Source organism: Adiantum capillus-veneris, chromosome 16, assembly GCF_014529385.1.
Source record: "Adiantum capillus-veneris isolate H3 chromosome 16, ASM1452938v2, whole genome shotgun sequence".
NCBI classification, from domain to species: Eukaryota; Viridiplantae; Streptophyta; class Polypodiopsida; order Polypodiales; family Pteridaceae; genus Adiantum; species Adiantum capillus-veneris.
This window is the reverse complement of record NC_140946.1, coordinates 130,667,977-130,690,663: the sequence shown is the minus strand read 5'-3', so window position 1 is coordinate 130,690,663 and position 22,687 is coordinate 130,667,977. Positions and strand designations below refer to the sequence as shown.

Sequence of the window (22,687 nt, the reverse complement as noted above, 5' to 3'; positions counted from 1 at the left end):
CATGCCTATCATACTAGAGTTGTCTGAAGCTTCTATAGACTGTTCATGAGTTTATTTTCTTGACTGTTCTGCATGATGTTACTTGAGATTACATTTTCATATTCTTAATACTCGCTCTTTTATATATTTTGAATTGAATTTGTGGAAATGATTTTAAAGCTCTAGTGTTTTTCATCCATTGCATTCAATATTTTGATTTATTAAAATCTTGGATATTTATTACAATAAGTCACCAACAAACAGAAACAAAATTAGAGCACATTAACAATTTATTAGAAAGAATTACCCAAGAATTTGAAGCTCAACTTTCTCTTTGAAAAGTTTCAGTCGATGCCCATTGATCACCAGGAAGGTTTCATCTCCAATTAGGCACCTGCAAGGTTTTGGTTTTCATCTATGAAGTAATATTTACAATTCGTAAGCTGCGAAGGCCTTCATAGTTCAGTTAGAATTTTCCAAAAGAGGCAAATTTTGTAAAATTTTCAATAGTGCAAATTTTTCCGGTCTCTCAACAATAATGTGCTTCCGGAACGTTGTACTCTAGCCAAGTTCTTTTTGAAAGGGAGGTCGGTTACGTGAAGGCGGTTGCATGAGGAAGAGGACGTTTTGCGACATGCACGACGGACACAGGGGGGCAAGAGAGAGCCGCGTGGGCGCACAGGAAGGAGAGAGAGAGAGCCTTTGACGGGAGAGACAAAGAGAGTGTTTGACAGAATCTCTCCGTGTTTTTCTAAAATTGACCACACATACTAGGGTGAAGAACAAATTTTAGTGTTTTAGTCCGGAGTGCAAAAATATGGCAAGAGCTGTCACTACCGAAAACCAGTGATATAAGGATCCGGCCATAAAATGGCCTCGCAACTTCATGAGAACTGAGTACAATTTCTTCTAGAAGGTAAGACTTTTGACCATCGACAGCATGTCGGCAACGTCCACGCCGTGAGCTCATTGTCTGCGCAAGCTTCAACTGATTATAAACGAGAACGGGCGAGATGATAGAACGCGAGCACGCGCGGGCACACACACACACACACACACACGCATTGCACGCACACACTTATATACTGCCCTTGATCAGCTCCTAACAGCTTCCACAAAAGCTCTTATGGCTGTGATCGATTTCTCTGCTCATCTCCATCACGATGTCGCCCCTCATGTCCTAGTAGTTCCTTTCCCTGCTCAAGGCCACACCAACCCCGCCCTGTCCGTCGCCAAATTCCTTGCAGACAATGGCATTTCCATCACGCTCGTCCAGGCCTGCAATGGCCTTCTTCCTCAAATTCCTTCACACTCAGTCCATGGAAACCACACTGCTGCTGCTGATCAAGCCTTGCAGATATTCCGCAAAGAGACCATTCCCAGTGGCTTGGACCACTCAAAACCCTTCTCCGGGGCAGTCTTGAAGGTCTCTATTAACGTCATGCGCGATGCACTCAAAGAGCTGCTACAAAGACTCATGCTCGGGGAGAATCCTCCTATCTGCTTGCTCATTGATAGCTTCTTTGGCTGGGGGAATGACATTGCTGCCGAATTCGGTTTATCTCGCGATCGTGTGGATCTGTGGACAAGCTCTGCTGCTGCTTTCTACTTGGGCATTCATGTTCAGGACCTCGTAGCCAGCGGCTTCATCCCTGCAACTGAAGAAGGTAAGGATCCAGATGAGGAACCGCTCCCAACAAATGCATCAACATGCACTTGGCCAGCACTTAATCATGAGTTCTCTTGAATGTAATCCATGTCTGCTGATCAGAAGTTGCTTGATACTTTCATGCATACGATGACACGTGCATACATCATATCATATTTAGTGTGTATTTTCTGCATGCGTCGTGCAAATAATATATACCACTTATCACTTATTTCGCCTCACAACGTTCCATTTTACAGGGGCAAAGGAAAAGATTGTGGATTTTTTGCCTGGATTGTCGGCATTCCGCATCGCTGATATGCCCAAAAACCTTATTGCAGAGGAAGGCCTCCAAAGCGACATGTTTATTCACTTCCGCTCTGTCATCTAGAATGCCAAAATGGCAGATCGCATTCTCGCCAACACCATGTATGAGCTAGATACCGATGTGATAGAGTGCCTGCGTAGGGAAGACCACATCCACATAGACCCTGTTGGTCCTTTGCACGTTCTGATGAGTATGGCACCCAACTCGTCTGTAAGTCTCATTCAACAAGATGACCACTGTTTATCATGGCTTGACCAGCAGCAACAGTCTTCTGTTCTTTACATCGCGCTCGGCAGTCTTGCATCTATAGACGAAAATGTGGTAGCAGAGCTAGCCCATGGCCTAGAGGCTAGTGGAGACAGTTTTCTGTGGGTCATCCGCCGCGATTCATACAAAAGCAAGGCATCAGTTGAGGAGATCCTGCCAGAGGGGTTTATGGAACGCACCAGAGATAGAGGGCTGGTGATCTCATGGGCTCCTCAACTTTCTGTGCGTCGGCCATTCGTCTGTGGGTGCCTTTTTTACTCATTGTGGTTGGAATTCTGTCTTGGAGAGCTTGAGCAACGGGGTGCCTATGCTGGGCTTCCCTCAAATGGCTGAGCAGAACACCAACCTCAAGCTCATTAATGTCCATCATGACTGGAAGGTGGGTTTGCCTCTCTTACAACAAGAAGTGAATACTCAGAAAGTTGAACGTACAAATGTGCAAAGAGCTATCACAGCACTAATGAGAGGTGATGAGGGCTTACAAATTCGAACGCGGGCACGTGAATGGAAAGAGATAGCAGGGAGAAGGCTATCATCCGTGGCTCTTCCAAGGACAACCTCCAAAAACTAGTGGACGATTTGAAACATGGACAACCGAAACATCCCAAGTACTGAAAAAATCTTAATAGGCCTTGTTCCCCATTTTAAAGCTCTCAACTGCTTGTGCTTATTTTCTGGCCATGGCTACTTTGTTCTCATAAGTCTTACGAGACACCCCAATTGTGATTAAGAGACAAGTACAGATACAGCATTGTCAGATTTTGGAAACAATCTCTGCTTCGCCTAAAGTGGCCAACACTAGAGGAATCAGAACATAAATTTTTGGACATTTGACAGATGTATACATGTTCTTGCTTGAGTGCAAAATTGACATTTGATTTAAGCATGCATTGTCATCAATAGACTCAAAGAAACCTTATCGTGTACCTTCGCCTTCCATCCCTAGATGATTTATTTTTCCCCTGTAGACAATGAGAACAGACCCTGATCAGAAGTCAGACCAATAGTAGGATTCATTTTTTCCCTAGCTGATTTACGTTTCCCTTGTAGACAATGAGAACAGACGCTAATCGAAAGTCACACCAATAGTAGGACTTGCTAAATACCAAGCCCAATTATACTCCGATAACTACACAGGAGATGGTCAATCATACGGTCAATCCAACACCTATAAATAGGACCCATTACTCATTTGGCGGAGTCTATTGATACCTTGGGTATATTATCACTCCTGGACTCTTGTACTCTTTTAACATTCAACTCAGAGCATTCTTTGGCTCATATTGCTGTACTTACTATCAGTTGTATTCATTTGAATGTACATTCTAGTCGAGTTCTAGTATTGGTCTCGCATTACCATTTTAGTTCAGTCTTTGTCTTGGTTGATATGGTGTTTAAAGTCTATTTTCGTGATCTCGTTTAACTAACTCAATTTGCTTGATCTCGTTTAACTAACTCAACTAATCCAACCTAGAAGAGCTGTCAAAAGTGACCAGCTCATACCATTTTGGCGATCACAGTGGTGAGTTGAATAGCTCTTGACAATGAATCTTTCTCCCAGTTTGGTTTTGGAGTTAGTTGAATTGAGTCATGCTGCCCAAAAGAGTTGATCTTCCTCGAAGGCCGACAACCAAACTCATGGAGGATCTAGATCATTCCAGAGGAGTCGGAGCGAGCCTATGACACTGACACCGAGCTTGGAAATAAAGCATATACAAACTTAGATCGCAAAAACGCTGAGGATATGGAGAATGTCTAGCAGTCTCACCAGTCGAGGAGGAAATATTTGGAGAGAGCAAAGAGGCACTCTCGCTCCAATAAAACTCAATGAAAAGACAAGGGCAACAATCGGAAGCACACTGAAGACAATGATGATAGCAGGAAGAGTCACGAATCAACACACATGAAGTCAGAAAGAAACCTAGAACTAGATACTGTGATTGAAACAGACAACAACGACAAATGGGACGTTGATACATGCCATTACAACAAGAGTGTCTGCGTAGGGAGGACCACATGCACATTGGCCTTGTTCCCCATTTTAAAGCTCTCAACAGCATGTGCTTATTTTCCATCCATGGCTACTTTGTTCTCATAAGTCTTACCAGACACCCCAATTGTGATTCAGAGACATGTAGAGATACAACATTGTCAGATTTTGGAAACAATCTTTGCTTCACCTAAAGTCGCCAGTACTAGAGGAATCAGAACACAAATCTTTGGACGTTTGACAAAAGTATACATGTTCTTGCTTGAGCCCAAAATTGACATTTGATTTCAGCATACATTGTCATCAATAGACTCAAAGAAACCTTACCGTGTACCTTCGCCTTCCATCCCTAGCTGATTTATTTCCCCCTGTAGACAATGAGAACAGACCCTAATCAGAAGGCAGACCAATAGTAGGATTCATTTTTTCCGTAGCTGATTAATCTTTCCCCTGTAGACAATGAGAAAAGACCCTAATCGAAAGTCACACCAATAGTAGGAATTGGTAAATACCAAGCCCAGCTACTGCGATAACTGCACAGGAGATGGTCAATCAGACGATCAATCCAACACCTATAAATAGGACCCATTACTCATTTGGCGGAGTCTATTGATACCTCAAGGGTATATTGTCACTCCTGGAGCTAGTGCTCTTGTACTCTTTTAACATTCAACTTAGAGCATTATTTGGCTCACGTTGTTGTACTTACTATCAGTTGTATTCATCTGAATGTACATTCTAGTCGAGTTCTAGTATCCCATTACCATTTCAATTCAGTCTTTGTCTTGTCTGATATGGTGTTTGAACTCTATTTGCCTGATCTCGTTTAACTAACTCAACTAATCCAACCTAGAAGAGCTGTCAAAAGTGACCAGCTCATACCATTTTGGCGATCACGGTGGTTAGTTGATAGTAGCTCTTGATGACAATGAATCTATTTCCTAGTTTGGTTTTCAAAAGAGTTGGGTCTTGGTCGAAGGCCGACAACCAGACTCATGGATCCTTTGGCGATCATTCCAGAGGAGTCGGAATGATCTAGAGGCTAGCCCTGACCTAGAGGCTAGTGGCAAAGCTAGCCCACAGCCTAGAGGCTAGTGGAGAGAGTTTTGTGTGGTTCATCTGCGGCGATTCATACAAAAACAACGAATCAATTGAGGAGATCCTATGAGAGAGGTTTATGGAACGCCCCAGGGATTGAGGCCTGGTGATCTCATGGGCTTCTTAACTTTCTGTGCTTCGCCATTCGTCTGTGGGTGCCTTTCTTACGCACTGTGGTTGGAATTCTGTCTTGGAAAGCGTGAGTTATAGGGTGCCTATGTTGGGCTTCCCTCAAATGACTGAGAAGAATACCAACCTCATTGTCCATGACTGAAAGGATGTGGGTTTGCCTCTCTTACAACAACAAGTGAATACTCAGAGAGCTGAGTGCAAGCATGTGCAAAGATCTATCACAACAATAATGAGAGGCAATGAGGGTTCACACACACACCTTTCAACGAACACGTGTTAGGCTAATTGTTAGAGTCAATTCCACGGGGGAGAGGGTAGTGGGTTCAAGCCCCGGATCCAAAAAAGTGGGAATCTTTTGCATTCCATAGGCAATCCAACAATCATGATCAACCGATGATCGTGAGCCATTGATCCCACCTCCCAAAAGGAGGTGTCAATTAGTAACGAGGTTTGCCCATCGCCAGCCTGCATTCACAATTTGTATCTGGTAGAACATGCCAACGAGCCACTCAAATGGTGACGATAGGCTCTGTCCATATGTGCCATAGCACCCTAAAATGTATTGCCCGACTTCAGATTAGGGGGGTTCACACTACAACATCTTACGTGCTTTTCGATGCGCGTTTCTTTCCACGTGCATTTCAATGAGCATACCCCACGTCGATATACGCGTCAATACATACGTGGTAATACGTGTGGCAATGTCTGTCGAATGGCGCATATTTCCACGCGTATATTGACGCGTATATCGACGAAAAAAATTTGGGAAAAAAACCAAATCCGCGCGTAGGCGGTCATTTTCGCCTACAAGCGCGCGCACAGATCTAGCTCCTTCTTGGAAACCTGCAGTGCAGGTATTGTTCTCTCCTCCCTCCCCCCATCTCCCTCTCTCTCTCTCTCTCTCACATTGTGTGTGTGTGTGTGTGTGTACGAGAGAGAGAGAGAGAGAGAGAGAGAGAGAGAGAGAGAGAGAGAGAGAGAAATAGAGAATGAGAGAGAGAAAGTGAGAAATAGAGAGAGGGAAATAAAGAAATAGAGAGAGAGAGAGAGAGAGAGAGAGAGAGAGAGAGAGAGAAGTAGAGAGATATAGAGTGATATATATAGAGAGAGAAAGAGATAGGGAAATAGAGAGAGAGAGAGAGAGAGAGAGAGAGAGAGAGAGAGAAAGAGATAGGGAAATATATATATATATATATATATATATATATATATATGGAGAGAGAGAGAGAGAGAGAGAGAGAGTGTGTAATAGATAGAGAAAGTAGTGGTGAAAGAGTTAGCTTGGCTGACCAATTGTGTGAAAAGGATAGAAACTCTCTCTATCTCTCTCTCTCTCCCTCTAGAAGAACTATGGAACTAAAAGAGGCAAAGGGGTTTTGCCCGCTACATGCATTGTCATGTACACCTGGGTGTGCACGTATGTGTCAACCCATATAGGATTTGACCAATAAAGACGATATTTTGACCCGGTGTTCTTGATCTCCGTACACCTCTGGACCGAGGTGTGCGGAGATCGGGCAAGGCTAGAGAATGCCAGGTAGTTTACGTTGTGAGGAGTATATATATTGAGACAACATTCATAATCATTGTAGATGGCAACGTCATCAACTAACATGGAGGAAAAGATTGCATGCTCGTGCAGGCTCCGCAAGTATCAAATTCTGCGCAAGCGTAGGATATGTAATGAGCATGTGCACAAGTACGGAGAGTTTACTAGAGAAACCATATAGAATGTACGATACGACTCCTACAGAACGGGCATTGATTTTCGCAACATAACACCTACATCTGAGAGAGAGAGAGAAAAAGGATTATGCGTGAAGGTCGGACCAATCCAGAGCCAAGGATGGAAGCAGAGGAGGGATTAGAGATACAAGACGATGGCATGGAGGAGATGCCGGATGCCTTCTTTCAGAAAAGCGAGGAGAACGCTAACGAATCAGTACTAGAAGCCGTGCGCCTATCTGCTGTGCTGAAGACATGTTGAGAAAGTTGGCACGTCAACCAATCTATGAAGGCGCCAACATATATGTGCTTCGTACTTGTCTGTCGTTTTTGAATCTGTAGTCATTGTACGGGTGGTCAGATGCAAGCGTCACTGCTTTGTTTAGGTATGTAACTTACAAAAGAGATTTTCCGATTGCAACGGTGACGACGTGCTTGGGGAGGTTTTAATTTAATGTGGCTTAAACAGGTTGTTGTGGGAGCAACTACTCCCGGATGGCAATGAAATGCCCCCCTCCAGGCTAGACGCAAAGCGACTATTGACCTGAGTTGGCTTGGACTACAACAAGATTCATGCATGTCCAAATTATTGCATTCCTTTTCGCAATGAAACACCTATCTCTCAACCGAAACCTGTGCGACGGACAAGACTCGTTTCTTTGCAGTACGTGATCCATCTGTTATAGATCGAGTTGTTGCCAATTATAACTCGTCGGACTCTAACGCTAGTCAACATGCAGCAATCTTGCAACCCAATAGACGTGTTCGCAAGTGCTTTGGTCAAGTAGCATATGTGAGGCCACAAGATGTAGCCTCTGACAGCTCGAAGGATGATCATGCAGACCACATTCCCAAACGAGGTAATGTTTGAGCCCGAGATCGATGAAATGATTGAGACGATCATGGATTCATGAAGGCTTATCTATGATGATATGAAATGTGAAGCCGATACGCCATTGTATGATGGAGCACGTGTGTCTAGATTGAAGATGCTCCTGGTTCTTCTCAACATGCAAGCAAAGTTTGGATGGAGTGACACTAGCATCATAACGCTTTTCAGGTGACTATTACAATGTGTCTACTTTAATAAAAAACTCTAGGTGCATGATGATCTAATAGATTACTTACACAAGTGTACCGCATTTTTTTTGCTGTGTAGATTGTTCAAAGAGCACATGCTGCCAGGTGATAATGTGATGCCAGATTCCAAAGAGAAAGCAAGAAACATCTTGCAAAACTTGGGGATGGATTACAATTCGATTCACGCTTGTCCTAACGACTGCATTCTTTTCAGAGGAGAATACATAGACATGGAGAAGTGTCCGAAATGTAATTCCGAGAGATATCGAGTAGATCTCCACGGAACAAAAATTCCACAAAAGATTTTGCAACATTTTCCTCAACTTCCTTGTATCAAGCATTTCTTTGAATGTAAGTCCATGGCCACCCTAGCATCATGGCATGAGGAGAATAAATCTTCGGATGGTGTGCTACGGATTCCTGCAGATTGTACAACCTGGAAACATTTAGACGAAACATGGCTGGATTTTTCCGGGGAAGCTCAAAATTTTCACCTAGGCCTGACTATGGACGGTGTTAATCCATTTGGTTAGAGATCAACATCTTACAGTGTATGTCCCTTTGTCATCGTCAACTACAACATTCCCCTGTGGTTGACTACCAAGAAGGGGCACCTGTGGCTAAGCTTGATTGTGGCGGGGTGGTATAAAGTGAAGAATATGGATGTGTGTCTTTGTCCACTATTGGAAGAGCTACAACGATTGTGGATTGGCATAGAAGTGGTGGATATGAGCCGACACACAAGTCGACGAAATGCTTTGTTCTAATGTGGACCATGCAAGACATTCCCGGACTAACAGAATGCTCAAGTGATTTACACTCAAACTCAAACACTGTAAATCTTTGTTTTCCTAAAGATTATCTATTGTCATGTGTATATATGCAGGGCTTCAAACAAGCGGATACAGAGCATGTGTCACATCTTCCAAAAATTACTGGTCATTCTAGGATCTCTATCCGACACTATGGACATTGGCAAGCCATGGTACTTGAAGATTTGTGAAATGAAGAGGGTTGCCATTTGATGGGCTTTGATAGTCTTTTTGACAGGTATAAAATGAGCTTGTTTACTGAACCTGTCTACTATCGTCCATATTCCCGTATTCCCATGGATAGACTTAGGCAATCCAAAGATAAAATCCATTGATATGCTCTCCCATGGTGAATTAGGGATTGGCAAGGGTTGAAGCAATCCAAGTTGCTTCCCTCTATCAAATTTTTCTTTTGGCATACCACACATTTAGAAACATACTCTTGTATGTTCACTTTCATGGTAGGCCAATAGAAATATGTTTCAATTCCCTTTAAGGTAGACTGAATCCCTCTATGCCCCGCATAAGGTGGAGCATGAGATTCATACATTACTTTCTCACGTAGTGAGTTAGTAACGCATAGTCTATTGCCATAGAGAAGATAACCATCTTGTAAGGTAAATGGTTCTTCTTTCTTCCCCAATGCAAGGGTTGAAATCACATCTCTAAAATCAGGATCAATAGCATACTCATCTATCATTGAAGATAGATCATTGTGAGTTGCTATGGAAACCGCATTCACTCTTGGCCGTCTTGAGAGTGCATCAGCTACTTGATTATGCTTGCCAGCAATGTGAGCAATATGAAAATGAAATTGCGAAAGGAAATTTGCCCACCTCATTTGTTTGTCGAAGAGCTTGGTCTGCGTCATGAAGTACTTAAGACTTTGGTGATCCGTTCGCAGAATGAAAGGAGTCTCCAATAAATAGTGCTTCCATGAGTCTAAGGCATGTAGAAATGCAAGGAGTTCCTTTTCATATATGCCTAGAGCTTGCTCAACAGGGTCGAGTCTTTGACTCTCATAGCCTATGGCATGCCCTTCTTGGAGAAAAACAGCTCCAAGGCAATCACCACAAGCATCACATTGGACCTCAAATGGTTTTGAGAGATCCGGTAGTGCAAGCACACGTTGAGAGATAAGATTTTCGAAAGCATTGTTCTCCTTAGCAGACCATGTATACCTAACGCTTTTCTTTGTTAGGTCATGTAATGGTCCCGCAATTTGTGAGAACTTTTCTATGAATCGTCTATAGTATGCACACATACCTATAAAGCTTCTTAGTTCATGAATATTCCTTGGTTTAGGCCATCCTATTCTTGATAGTGATCCTATTTAGTGCTCTATAGTCGACACACATACGATATGTGCCGTCTTTCTTTTGCACTAATAGCACAGGTGAGCAAAATGGAGATGAGCTTGGCCTAACCATACCCTTCTCAACTAACTCATGCACTTGCCACATAATCTCCTCTTGTTGAGCTTGATAAACTCTATAAGGAGGTTTGTTAGGCGTTGAACTTCCTGGAAGAAGTTCGATTTCATGGTCATCATTACCTCGTTTAGGAGGTAGCTCACAAGGGATGTCGTCAATAAAAACATCTTGAAACCCCTTGAGAAAATTGGATAACTCTAATTCCTTTTGGTTGCTTTTATTTTCTTTTGCTAAAGCATTAGGTTCATTTTGAGAGTCTTTAACAAAAATCATGTACACGGAAATAGAGCTCTTTATTTGCTTGTTGAAAGCTGGTGTATGTACAATGGGGATAGTGTTACCCATTTCCTTAGCATCTATATACATGTCTTTTTCCCTGAACTTAAAGGAGATTCTCCTTTCAAGAAATTTAACATCGGCAGCCAGGCGGTCAAACCATGGTGCCCCTAGGATTACATCCTCATGCTTGAGAGGAGAGATAAAGAATTCCTCTTTGTCCACATAGCCTTGGACATGAAGCCTCAATTTCCCAATTAAGGGAGTCACTGAAGCTTCTTGCCCCTTGAAGGCACTGTCTGCGGGTAGGACATCTCCCATCTCGTAGGATTGTATGCCTAGCTTGGTGGCTAACTCCATAGATATAAAATTATGAGTAGAACCAGGGTCAAAGAGAATAAAAGCATCATGTTCTCTTACCTTTCCCCAAGCATGGCATAGAGGAGATCCTTTGTGGTGAGTTTGGTAAGTCTCCTCCTCTTGGATCTCAACCAAGGAAGCTCTAGGAGGATCTTGGCGGTTGTTCCTTTGGGGACAAGCGCGGTATGCATGCCCTTCTTCGCCGCACTTGAAACACCGGTTATCCTTACGATAACGCTCAAGCTCTTCAAGAGAGAGTTTATTCTTACCTTTGTAAACTCCCTTCTCTTTAGCTTTGTTGGAGTTGCCCTTAGGAGACTTTTGGACATTGTCCTTCCCCTTAGGCTCATTGGAACCCTTGTTTTCCGTGGGCTTATTATTTCTTTTAGCCCCTCTCTAGAAATGGATTCGAGAGGCCACCATAGTGTGGTGTATTACCGCCGATATGGTACGTGGCCTTTGGGAGTTGACATACTCCGCCATTTCTTCGGTTAAGCCCGCACAAAATTGTTGCTTTTGCTCTCCAAAATCCAACTTTTTGAAGACAATGGCTTTGAGTTGTAGGTCCCAAAACTTGTCTACATATTTGTGGATGGATTCATTGGGAGAGAGCTTTAAGCTTCGCCATTCGGTGAGTACTTTGTCTTTGGCATCGGTGGCCAAAAACTGCTTCATAATGGAAGCTCTTAAAGCTTTCCATGTTCGTGGAGATTCATCGTTGGCTCGTAGGCTAGACCACCATTGTCTGGCGGACTTTTGAAAGTGCATAGCTACATAGCGTAGCTTAGAGGACTCCGTGAAGCCCTCATCTCCAAACGCCGCATCCAATTGCTGGATAAAGGCCAAGACTTTGTCCGTAGCACCAAAGGTGTCATCATAGGTAAGGAAAGAGATGCTCTTCCCTCCCTCTTTGAATTTCTTCAGCTTGGATGACCTCTTCCATGCGGCATAGGACTTCCTATGGCCTCTTCTTTTTGATGGTTCAAAAGTTGCACCATCACTTTCTTCAGAAGGTGAAGAATTTGAAGAAGGTGGAAAAGAGGGTGACCTCTTTCTCGCCTTTTTCTTGTCTTGATCTTTGTCGTCTTCACCATAGCTTTCATAAGAGGAAGAGGATGAAGAAGATGGAGAAGAGGGTGTCCTCTTTCTCGCCTTTTTCTTCTCTTGCTTTTTATCATCCCTCTTTGAATTATGGCGTGGAGAAGAGTATGATGGTCTTCTCCGCTTTGGTGGTGATGGAGAGCGTTTAGCCCGCCGTCTTCGTGGAGCCATCTCCGCCGAGGTGGCGGGAGACTCGCTTCTTTCTCGTTCCTTTGGTGGAGGCTCTTGAGTTCTCCTTTGGGAAGGAGATACATCGTCAAGAAGTAAATTCTTGAGCCCTTCATATGGATTCTCTTCTTCTTCCCGAATCGGAGAGAGACCTCTTTTGGTAGTCTCACAAGGAGGCTTCCTAGGTGTTCTCTCGTCATGGTGATGAGCTTGGAGAATCCCGTGAGCACGGAGCTGCCGTTGCACTTCACTTTGGAGAGATGGATTGCCCATGGCTTGTTGAAGCCGAGAAACAAGATAGTTAACAAGCATTGAAGCATCATTAGTAGCTTGCTCATGAGCAAAATCAAAGTTATCAACATTAATTTCACTCTCTTTACTATTGTCAGCCATTCTAACAACTTTTAGGTGTACTCTGGCACTTCAAGCCCTAGTTGCTACTCCTCTTTACCCCTTTAGAAAAAGCACTCAAGCTACTGTACCCGCGGCTCGAATACCATTAATTGCAAGGAATAGAAGAGAGGGTCTTTCGACACCAAAACAGCACCGACTCCTGTCAAGCTTCTAATAGCTCAATAGTGGTTAAGCCATAGGCAAGCCCCGTAGGACTCCACTATTAAGACCATAGATCTCGACGGTGATGCCCCGTTAACTGCACAAAGGCAAGCGCACTGCAAGGCTGAAAAATCCCTATTCTACTTACTCACAGGCAATTAATAATACCAACCATTTGTAGCTAGCTTGAGGACCTCCCTTCTTGAGCAATAAAAGAGAAACCTTGAGCTCTGATACCAATGTAACATTTAATGGCCTATTAACTTGTGTGTAGCGGAAATGAGCATGAACATAGTGGGCATTTCATTAGAATAGATTCCTAATGAGAATTACACAAGTGCTTGGGTGGAGAGAGCAACAAAAAGCATAACACCTAGCTAGATAGCATCAACAATACTTTCAAAAGAGAGAGAAATTAAGCTAATGACAACAGTTGAGGACCGGATTTGCATCCACATGCCAAGAGAGTGTTGATGTAGGCTTCTATCTCACAAGCTTGGAGTAGGTGATAAGCTCTCCATTAAAGCTTGGGAAGAGATAGTCTTATTTGCTTCACACATGAGATTGTGTGAGTGTGTGTGTGTTAATGCCTTGCAAAAATCAGCCCCCTCTCTCTCTTGGGCGAGCCCTCTTGCTATTTGCTCTTGCTGAGCCCTCATTGGATCTCCCCAAGTCAAGCCAATGACCATTAAGCAGCATAAGTGATAGCCTTCTAACATGTGTCCCCATTTCCCCTTTTGTGAGAGCTTTAGGTAATTAAATAATTAAACTAAACTCTCATTGGACCCCTTTGCTTCCTCGCCAATAGGAATCAGGCAAGCCATTGGGCTCCTGAATGCTCATTGGACCCCTTGGGAGACTGCCCAATAGTCTTCTAGGAGACTTAATTCTCATTGGTTTCTTTTATTAAATGTTTTTTAATTAATTAAACTAGATTTACTCTAGCTTAATTCTCATTGGTCCACTTCAAGGGTCATCCAATAGAAACTGGGCACACCTTGTGGGCATCTGGCCTAGGGACCTGACATGTGTCCCTCATTCCCTTTGTGTAAAGGGAGCCTCTGTGTGTGTGACTTTCTCTCTCATCCCCTACCTTCAGGGCTCGCCCCCTCCCATGTAGGGATATGCAAAGACTTTTTTTACACACACAAAGCATCCAATTTCCCCTAGGTTTGACCTTTGGACACAACCTTTGAATTTTGGAACCTTAGCATTTTGGAAGTCTTAATGGGCTGAACCTTAGGGTCTTTTTAGCCCATTGTTGCACATGGCTCTTTTGGAGATGGCCCCCCCCTTTGGATTGTTGAGATGTTGAGCTCTACATCTTGAGCTGGCATCCACTACGGGTCTTGGCCGCTTACGGCATTTACCCACTGGCACGTTAGGTGACCGACACAGAGGATCTCTGCCAGTGATTCTACAGCTGGACTACACTTATAGTGCCAGCCTAGTACGCTTCTAGCGAGTTCACACTTAGTGACCGCATGTACATATGTGCTACTTTTCAGTTTTAGCACTTAGTCATTTTGTACTCTCTTTTCTGTAAGAAGAAGAAGAAGCTTTCCATCTCTATGTGGTGTGTGCTTGTCTTGTGTAGCCTCTCTTGCATCCTCATTATTTACATGGTATCAGAGCCTGGTGCAGGCAAGAGAGGCTAAGAGAGCAAGAGCACAATCCCTTCGTTCGCAATCGACAATCCCTTCGTTCGTTTTTTGTACAACCACAATCCCTTCGTTCGTTTTTTGAGCAAGAGCATCACAATCCCTTCATTCGCAAGAGAGGCTGAGAGAGTAAGAGCATCACAATCCCTTCGTTCGTTTTTTGTACAAGTTTCTGAAAAGGTATCCAAAGTGCAGTACACAGAGATTTACTGTACAAGTACAGTGGTTGTATGTACGCTTGATTGTGGACACTCGTTGAGTGTAGAAAGCGTTACAGGTACCACGATAGCAGGTTCAGCAGATTTGCAGGTTTTTGCAGATTGCAGCTATGTTGTCTTAGTGCTTCAAGATGTCTGACGGTTTCAGTCATATTGTTACTGAGAAGCTTGAGAAAAATAACTACCCTGCATGGAAGTTTAGAATAACAAATTTCCTAAAAGGAAAAGGTTATTGGGACTATGTAGAAGGAGACAATGAAAAGGAACTAGAGATTCCCGAGGCAAATGCTACAGCAGAACAAAGGAAAGCTTTGAGGGACTAACAACAAGGCCAGAGCAAAGTGATGTATTTGCTTTCTATGAGCATCACAGATGGAATGATGGGCTATCTACAGGATGTTGAAACCCCCGCCATTGCATGAAAAAACTTAGGCAGAGTGTTCGAGGTGAACACCAAAGCTTGGAAGCTTCAACTAAAGTCGGAGCTAAATCAGGTTAAGAGGAACAACCTCTCCATCAATGATTATGCCTTGAAGATCAAGAGTATCATTGAGGCTCTTGGATCTATTAAAGTCTCAGTGGAAGACGATGACATTGTCCGTGCATGCTTGGATGGCCTAGGAGATGAGTATGTACATTGCAGGTCTTCCATGAATACAAGAGACGACATCCCCGTGTTCCAAGATTTGATTTCTATGCTTATTCTTGAGGAGAAGAACCTTGACACATCTTCTTCTCATGGCAGAAATAATTCTGAACAGGCCTTCTATTCTAACTCCAAAAGAGGTAGAGGTAGAGGTCGTGGTCGAGGCCCAAGGGGTTGCAGGGGCCAGTTTCAAGAAGGTCAATCAAATCAAAACAATACAGGTGGCAGGGGAAACCAGTCTCAAGGCAGGGGGAGTCAAAGAGGTCGTGGTGCAGGATCAAGCAGGCAGCAACATACTGCAGATAGAAGAGAATGTTGGACTTTTGGTGAAAGAGGTCACATGTCACATGACTGTCCAAAGGGAAAAGCAAGTGGAAAGAGAGAACAGGGCAACTATGCATCTACTAGCAGAGATGCAGATGACAGCAAAAACGAGCGCATGTTTGTTATGCAGCATGTAATGAATACAATGACTGCAGAGAATTCCACCCAAGATGATGTTTGGTATGTGGATTCAGGTGCCTCTAATCACATGACGTCTCGTGGAGAGTGGTTTAGAGATATGCGCAAACCAGATGTGTCAGGCTATGTGCAGACAGGAGATGACACAGCTCACCCCATTGCTCATGTCGGGGACATACCTCTAAATACGAAGAGTGGCAAATCAAAGTACTTAGCAGATGTACTTCATGTCCCAAACATTACAAAGAATCTTGTTTCTGTTGGACAAATGGTTGAGCAGGGTTTGCAGGTTCGCTTCAATCCAAATGGCTGTTATGTAGAAGATTTCCAGAATGGCTGTAAGCTGATCACAGAGGGCAAATGTGTGGGCAGAATGTTTACGTTGAATGTAGACATGCCTGAGGTAAAAGTTGCATTATTTGCACAGGGCACAGGTGTTGTGGCTGATGTTGACATTTGGCACAAACGCATTGGCCATGTCAATGAGCAGAGATTGTGCAGCATGCAATCAAAACAGATTGTAAAAGGTTTGCCCAAATTCAAGGTCGATGGTATGCATAAAGTGTGTGCACCATGCCAGTTTGGAAAACAGTCAAAGGGCTCATTTCCACATGAGCGCAATGTATGTAAAAAGCCACTTGAGGTGGTGCACACGGATGTTTGGGGTCCAACCGATACTACAAGTATACATGGTTGCAGGTATTATGTCTCTTTCATTGATGACCATACAAGGAAAGTATGGGTCTACTTCATGCGTAACAAAAGTGAAGTGTTTGGTCACTTTCAGGACTTCAAAGTCATGATTGAGAAGGAGACAGATATGCAAATCAAAACATTGAGGTCAGATGGAGGGGGAGAGTACTTCTCCAACGATTTTTTAGATTTTTTGCGAATGCATGGTATACGCAGGCAGTTTACATGCAGATATACTCCACAACAGAATGGGGTCGCAGAAAGGAAAAACAGGCACATTGCAGAGGTTGCACGTGCATTGATGAATGAGAAGAACAGGACACCTACAGCTGTGTACATTATGAACAGGACACCTACAGCTGCGGTGCATGATGTAACACCTGAGGAAAAGTTTACAGGTACAAAGCCTGATTTGGCACACTTGAAAGTGTTTGGCTGCATAGCTTACGTGCATGTACCAGAAGAGTTGCGTAGGAAATTGGATCCTAAAGCAGAGAAATGTATTCTTGTGGGATATTCCCTTGAACAAAAGGGGTACAGGTGCTACAATCCTACTACACGATAATTACGAGTGAGCGGAGATGTAGTCTTTGATGAGATGAGCAGCTGGTACAATAATGCACATGGCACTATTGGGGCTGATGTAAAAGATGATGTGGTTGTACAAAATGTGAGGCCACAGTCACAGGTTTTGAGTGGACCACAAGAGTCCTCTTCTCGTGGCTCTGTTGAGAAGCCATGGAATGGTAGACTACGTACGTAGGTTACTCCACCAGCAGGTACAGGGAACGTATCACAAAAAGGAAAGGAAAAGGTTGATGAACCTCCCCTTATGGATGATGCATCATCAGGTTTTTCACATGTAGACATGGATTCAGATGGTTCTGAACAAAGTCTTGATGAGGAATTTGGAATTCCGGCTGTCAGGACACCTAGTGTAAGGAAAGTACAAGAAGATGCTAGAGGGCAAAGGAGTGACCCAGGACCGCGCAGATCTAGGAGAGTCAGAAATCCAGTTCAGAAATTGACTTATGATGGGTATCTAGCGCATCACCAAGCCTACATGGCTAAGATGATACAGGATGTGGAGCCCACATGTTTTGAGGATGTAGTTGGAAATGTGCATTGGGATGATGCAATGAATGAAGAGATGGCTGCATTGGAAGCAAACGACACATGGGAGTTGGTGCCATTGCCAAGTGGCAAGAAAGCTATTGGCTGTAAATGGGTGTATAAAACCAAGCATAAGGCTGATGGTAACATTGAGCGTCACAAGGCAAGGCTAGTTGCAAAGGGTTATGCACAGACGTATGGCATAGACTATGAGGAGACCTTTGCTCCAGTGGCAAAGATGACGACTGTGAGAGCTGTCATAGTAGTGGCTGCATCTAGAGGATGGATTATGCATCAAATGGATGTAAAGAATGCCTTCTTGAATGGTGAGTTTCAAGAGGAAGTGTATATGGATCAGCCACCTGGTTATGTCGATCCAGGTTACCCAGATTATGTATGCAAACTTCTCAAAGCTTTGTATGGTTTGAAGCAGGGCTCTAGAGCATGGTATGACAGGATTGCCAAGTATCTTGTCAGTATTGGGTTTAGGAGAGCTCATGCTGATCATTCACTCTATGTATGTGAGAGTGATGTGGGGATTGTGGTCATTACCATATATGTAGATGACCTTATTATTGTGGGTGACAATGCTATGGAGATTGACCATGTGAAGGGTCTTCTCAAGCAGGAGTTTGAAATGAAAGATTTGGGCGAGTTGCGTTACTTTCTTGGCATTGAGGTGATCGGGACTCTAGAGGGTGTATGGCTGTCACAGAGACAGTATGATTTGGACATGTTGTCAAAGTATGGTATGGCTGATTGTAAGCCAATTTCTATTCCCTTGGATGTGAATGCAAAGCTGAGTGCAGAGAAGGGTGATGTTGTTGAGGATGTCAAGATGTACAGGAAGATTGTGGGTAGTCTAATCTACTTGACTATCATGAGGCCAGACTTGAGCTACACAGTAGGCTTGGAGAGTCAGTTCATGCAACTTTCGAGGAAGCCACATTTGGATGGAGTACGACGCATACTTCAGTATGTGCAAGGGACTCTTGACTACGCATTGTTCTATGCAGGAGATGCGCCATTAGCATTGTATGGGTATACAGATGCAGATTGGGCAGGTAGCATTGTTGATAGGAGATCTACGAGTGGCTTCATGTTCTCTTTTGGGAGTGCTGCTGTTACTTGGAGCAACAAAAAGCAGCCTACGGTTGCTTTATCGAGCACAGAGGCCGAGTACAGAGGTGCAGCAGTTGCAGCGTGCGAGGTAGCTTGGCTACGCACATTACTTGAGGACTTGGGAGTGCAGGTGGACTAGCAGATTGTCATCCATTGTGACAACCTCAACAGCATGCAGTTGGCTAGGAACCCAGTGTTCCATGCCAGGACCAAGCACATAGAGGTCCATTACCACCACGTTCGAGAGCGAGTGTTGGCGGGAGACATCGACTTGGTCTACGTCAGCACAGAGGAGCAGATAGCAGATATCTTTACCAAGGCCCTCGAAGCTGAGAACCTTCGACATTTCTGGACTATGCTTGGACTCTGCAACATGCAGAGCTCGAGGGGGAGTGTTGAGATGTCGAGCTCTACTTCTTGAGCTGGCATCCACTACGGGTCTTGGCCACTTACGGCATTTACTCACTGGCGCGTTAGGTGACTGACACGGAGGATCTCTGCCAGTGATTCTACAGCTGGAATACATTTATAGTGCCAGCCTAGTACGCTTCTAGCGAGTTCACACTTAGTGACCGCATGTACATATGTGGTACTTTTCAGTTTTAGCACTTAGTCATTTTGTACTCTCTTTTCTGTAAGAAGAAGAAGAAGCTTTCCATCTCTGTGTGTTGTGTGTTTGTCTTGTGTAGCCTCTCTTGCAGCCTCATTCTTTACATGGATCCCTATTTTCCCTCCTTTGGATCCCTACTGTGGCCGGTCTGCTAGCTTAACCAATATTCTAGCTTTTTCTCCCGTGGCACTTCCCCACATTAAATGATCAGTTTAATATGAGAAAATCATTTAGGAGAATTAGATATTGATTATTATGACAATCACCTATTCAGAAATGCGTTGTGCTAATGTATGCTCTTAGCAGATCCTTTAGCAAATAATACTTGTAAGTTGCCCATCCAACACGGGATGAATAGCAGCAGTAAGAGTGAGGTTCTTTTCCCCAACCACTTACAGACAGTCTTCCACGACTGTCGATAAACTAGGACTCAATCATTGAGTATCTAGCCATATATTTGATATGGAGTGAAGACAACCAACTAGGTTGAAAGCGGGGTGGACTGGAGTAAGCTCCTAGAGTTTAGACCATCCAACTACAGACACCCATTTCGAGCTAGTTCCTTGTATGGCAGGGTGTAAACTCTAATAAATTTGCAGGAGAGATTGCACGTGCAATGCAAAAAGGTGTAGAGAGAATAAAGTCCATGAATTGGCATGCCGCTCCAAATAAATCATTGTTAAACACTAGGTCCCATAACTCCTAGTGTGCATGCATTTAACGCCAATTATCCAAACTGCAATTCCATGATGAGACTTTCCATGGTACGTACGTGAAATCCTTTCAACAAGAGTTGGACCATAACAAAATGTGAAAGCTCATTCACACCTAGGTACCAACCATGAGACATTCTCAGTAACTTAGCATACTTGGCTATATGTAGAAATGAACCTTCATTAAGGTGGTTTCATAGCACTTGTAATCGGAACAAGTCTGTACTTAGTACCCGACAATTTTTGGCCACTAAAATTGTTCATGATATGGTGTGCCCCAAATGGTCAAATAAAAAAATTCGACCAACACATAGGGACTTTGTCGTGACACATCATTAGGAATTAGGTGCCAGTGTCAGTCCCAGAGACTCATATTCACCACATGTGGAATATATCTCAAATAAGGATGGCAGAGAAAGCGACATCCATCAAGCACAAATTGTACTTGTATGTGGAGGAAACTATGAACACTTTGCGACGCGAGTGAGAGGGACCCTCATTGTCATTGCTCCACACTGGCTAAACCGAACTCTTTGAGTTCCTAGACCATGTTGTATCCCATGTAACAACATGTGCCAAATCGAAACTGACAAGTGGGTTCATAACAGCATAATGTATAGTGGACACTAAGGCCCACAATACTTTGTTCCAACATGCCCTTGGCATTGCTTTGAAATATCCAAGTTTATTTAAACACTTGAAAAAACCAAGCAATGGATACTAAAAACTGGAATGACACCAAGATGCGTATCTGCAGATTGAACTGAATGTTCACTTACCCATATTCAGATGCAGAGGAGCACGTCGTCAACATTGCACTGGAAACCCTGGGTGTTGCTTTTGCAATCCAAACCTGTTGAAAACCCCTTGGTAATACCCTTTGTAGAAACTGCTCAATTAGTAGGTAACAGTAACCAACATAGTCAAGCGTGTACAAAATGATTGGAATAAACTTGAGAAGTTGAATTCGTCCTCTATCGCGTGGTATATGGCGGACATCTTTCCTTGAAAGTATAACAAGAATAGATCAAACTGTGATCCTTCATGACTAGGTGGTGAATTAGCAATCATCCACCGGGTCTTACCCCAAAACGGTGCTGCCATATAGAGAGAGCAGGAGATCCACACAAGTGAAATACCTAGCTCATACGGACAGCCATGCTGTCAACTGATTACTGCATCTATACACCTTGCTATAGATCTGCCTATGCGAGTGGAGTTCATTCAAAACTCAACTCCATCGTCGCACCAAAACATCTAATGTATACGAAGATCTGTAATGGCAAGACTCTTGCTTGGCCTGTAACATCAATGGGAACTCCAAGGGATAGATCTGTTCAAGCTAGAGAACAATCACCCAATAAATACCAGCCTTGGGTCTTACCTTAGGTCTTGACAATGGCTCTTAGCCTGTGTGGCTCATAGTTCATAGTGTTTATGTGAATAACAATTTAGTATTCAATGGAAAACTTTATGAAGACAAATTGGAGTGGCGTCTTGACCACTTACTAGCTGAGTGAGAGCACCTTGGCTCAGGCTAACATACGAGCAAAACATGTATCAAAATATTCGTTAAAAAAATTTCATTTATACTAGCTGAGAGAGAAGAGCATGCTGGGCTAAGGAATTATCCTTATACGACTATGACGTGTATAGTTGCTTGGCATGCCCCTATGCATCTTATGCCTAACGTGCAGCTTATCCTATAAGCATGCAACAGTTTTCTGCTATGACTCTTAACAAGAGAGGGATTAGAAAAAACAAGTCCATGACTGTCCTTCCTATCTTGTATGTGGTTGTGACGACACCAGTGTGACTTTAATGATAGCACATTGCCTTTGAATCAAGTCCTAGTTTTTAGGTTCTTTTAGTGGTGTTGTGTTTGGATAACAATAAAAAAACCATTCGTAATGAATATTGTCCTTGACAGAGTGATTGTGTGAGAACGTTATTGAGACCACTTGGGTAGCATGCCTTGCATACAAAGGTGGAAGCCCGTGGTTAACGTGAGAATTATAAATATTAACACCATAAGTGCCTTGCACCAATTGGACTGGTAAACTTGGTTTCCAAGTGCCTTGCACCAATTGGACTGGTAAACTTGGTTTCCACCGCTCTTGACGCCAAGTCAATGGTAGCACGATTGAGAAGCCTTGTTGCACGTGAAATTGGTCAAGCATTTGGCGGTTCACAACAAATCGTATTGTGACACATATACCCTAATGCACAGATCTCGTATGCGTGTTATAATGTTGTCGGCGGATTGTATATGCCAAGATTATGAAACTGGTCATACCAAAAATGATTATTGCAGAAAAGAAATTGGTGCATAACACTACCCAATGCCAAAAAATGGACAATACTCTGAAAAGCCACATGCACGTATGACGAGATATAACTATGATGCCGTGCACCAAAACTAAATTTTATGTCTATAACTACTGTGCCCTGCACCAAAACTCGAGTTTATGTTGAATCACTGACTAATGCATCATGC

At 43.4% G+C, this 22,687-nt stretch overlaps 1 pseudogene across 1 annotated transcript; it reads left to right on the top strand.

The window, feature by feature from the left end:
* Nucleotides 1-994: 994 nt before the first annotated feature.
* On the top strand, nucleotides 995-3,051 carry LOC147439871 (UDP-glycosyltransferase 85A1-like; annotated as a pseudogene). Its single transcript, XR_015184655.1, has 2 exons — nucleotides 995-1,646; nucleotides 1,888-3,051. The product of XR_015184655.1 is annotated as a UDP-glycosyltransferase 85A1-like (transcript).
* The last annotated feature ends 19,636 nt before the right edge of the window (nucleotides 3,052-22,687 follow it).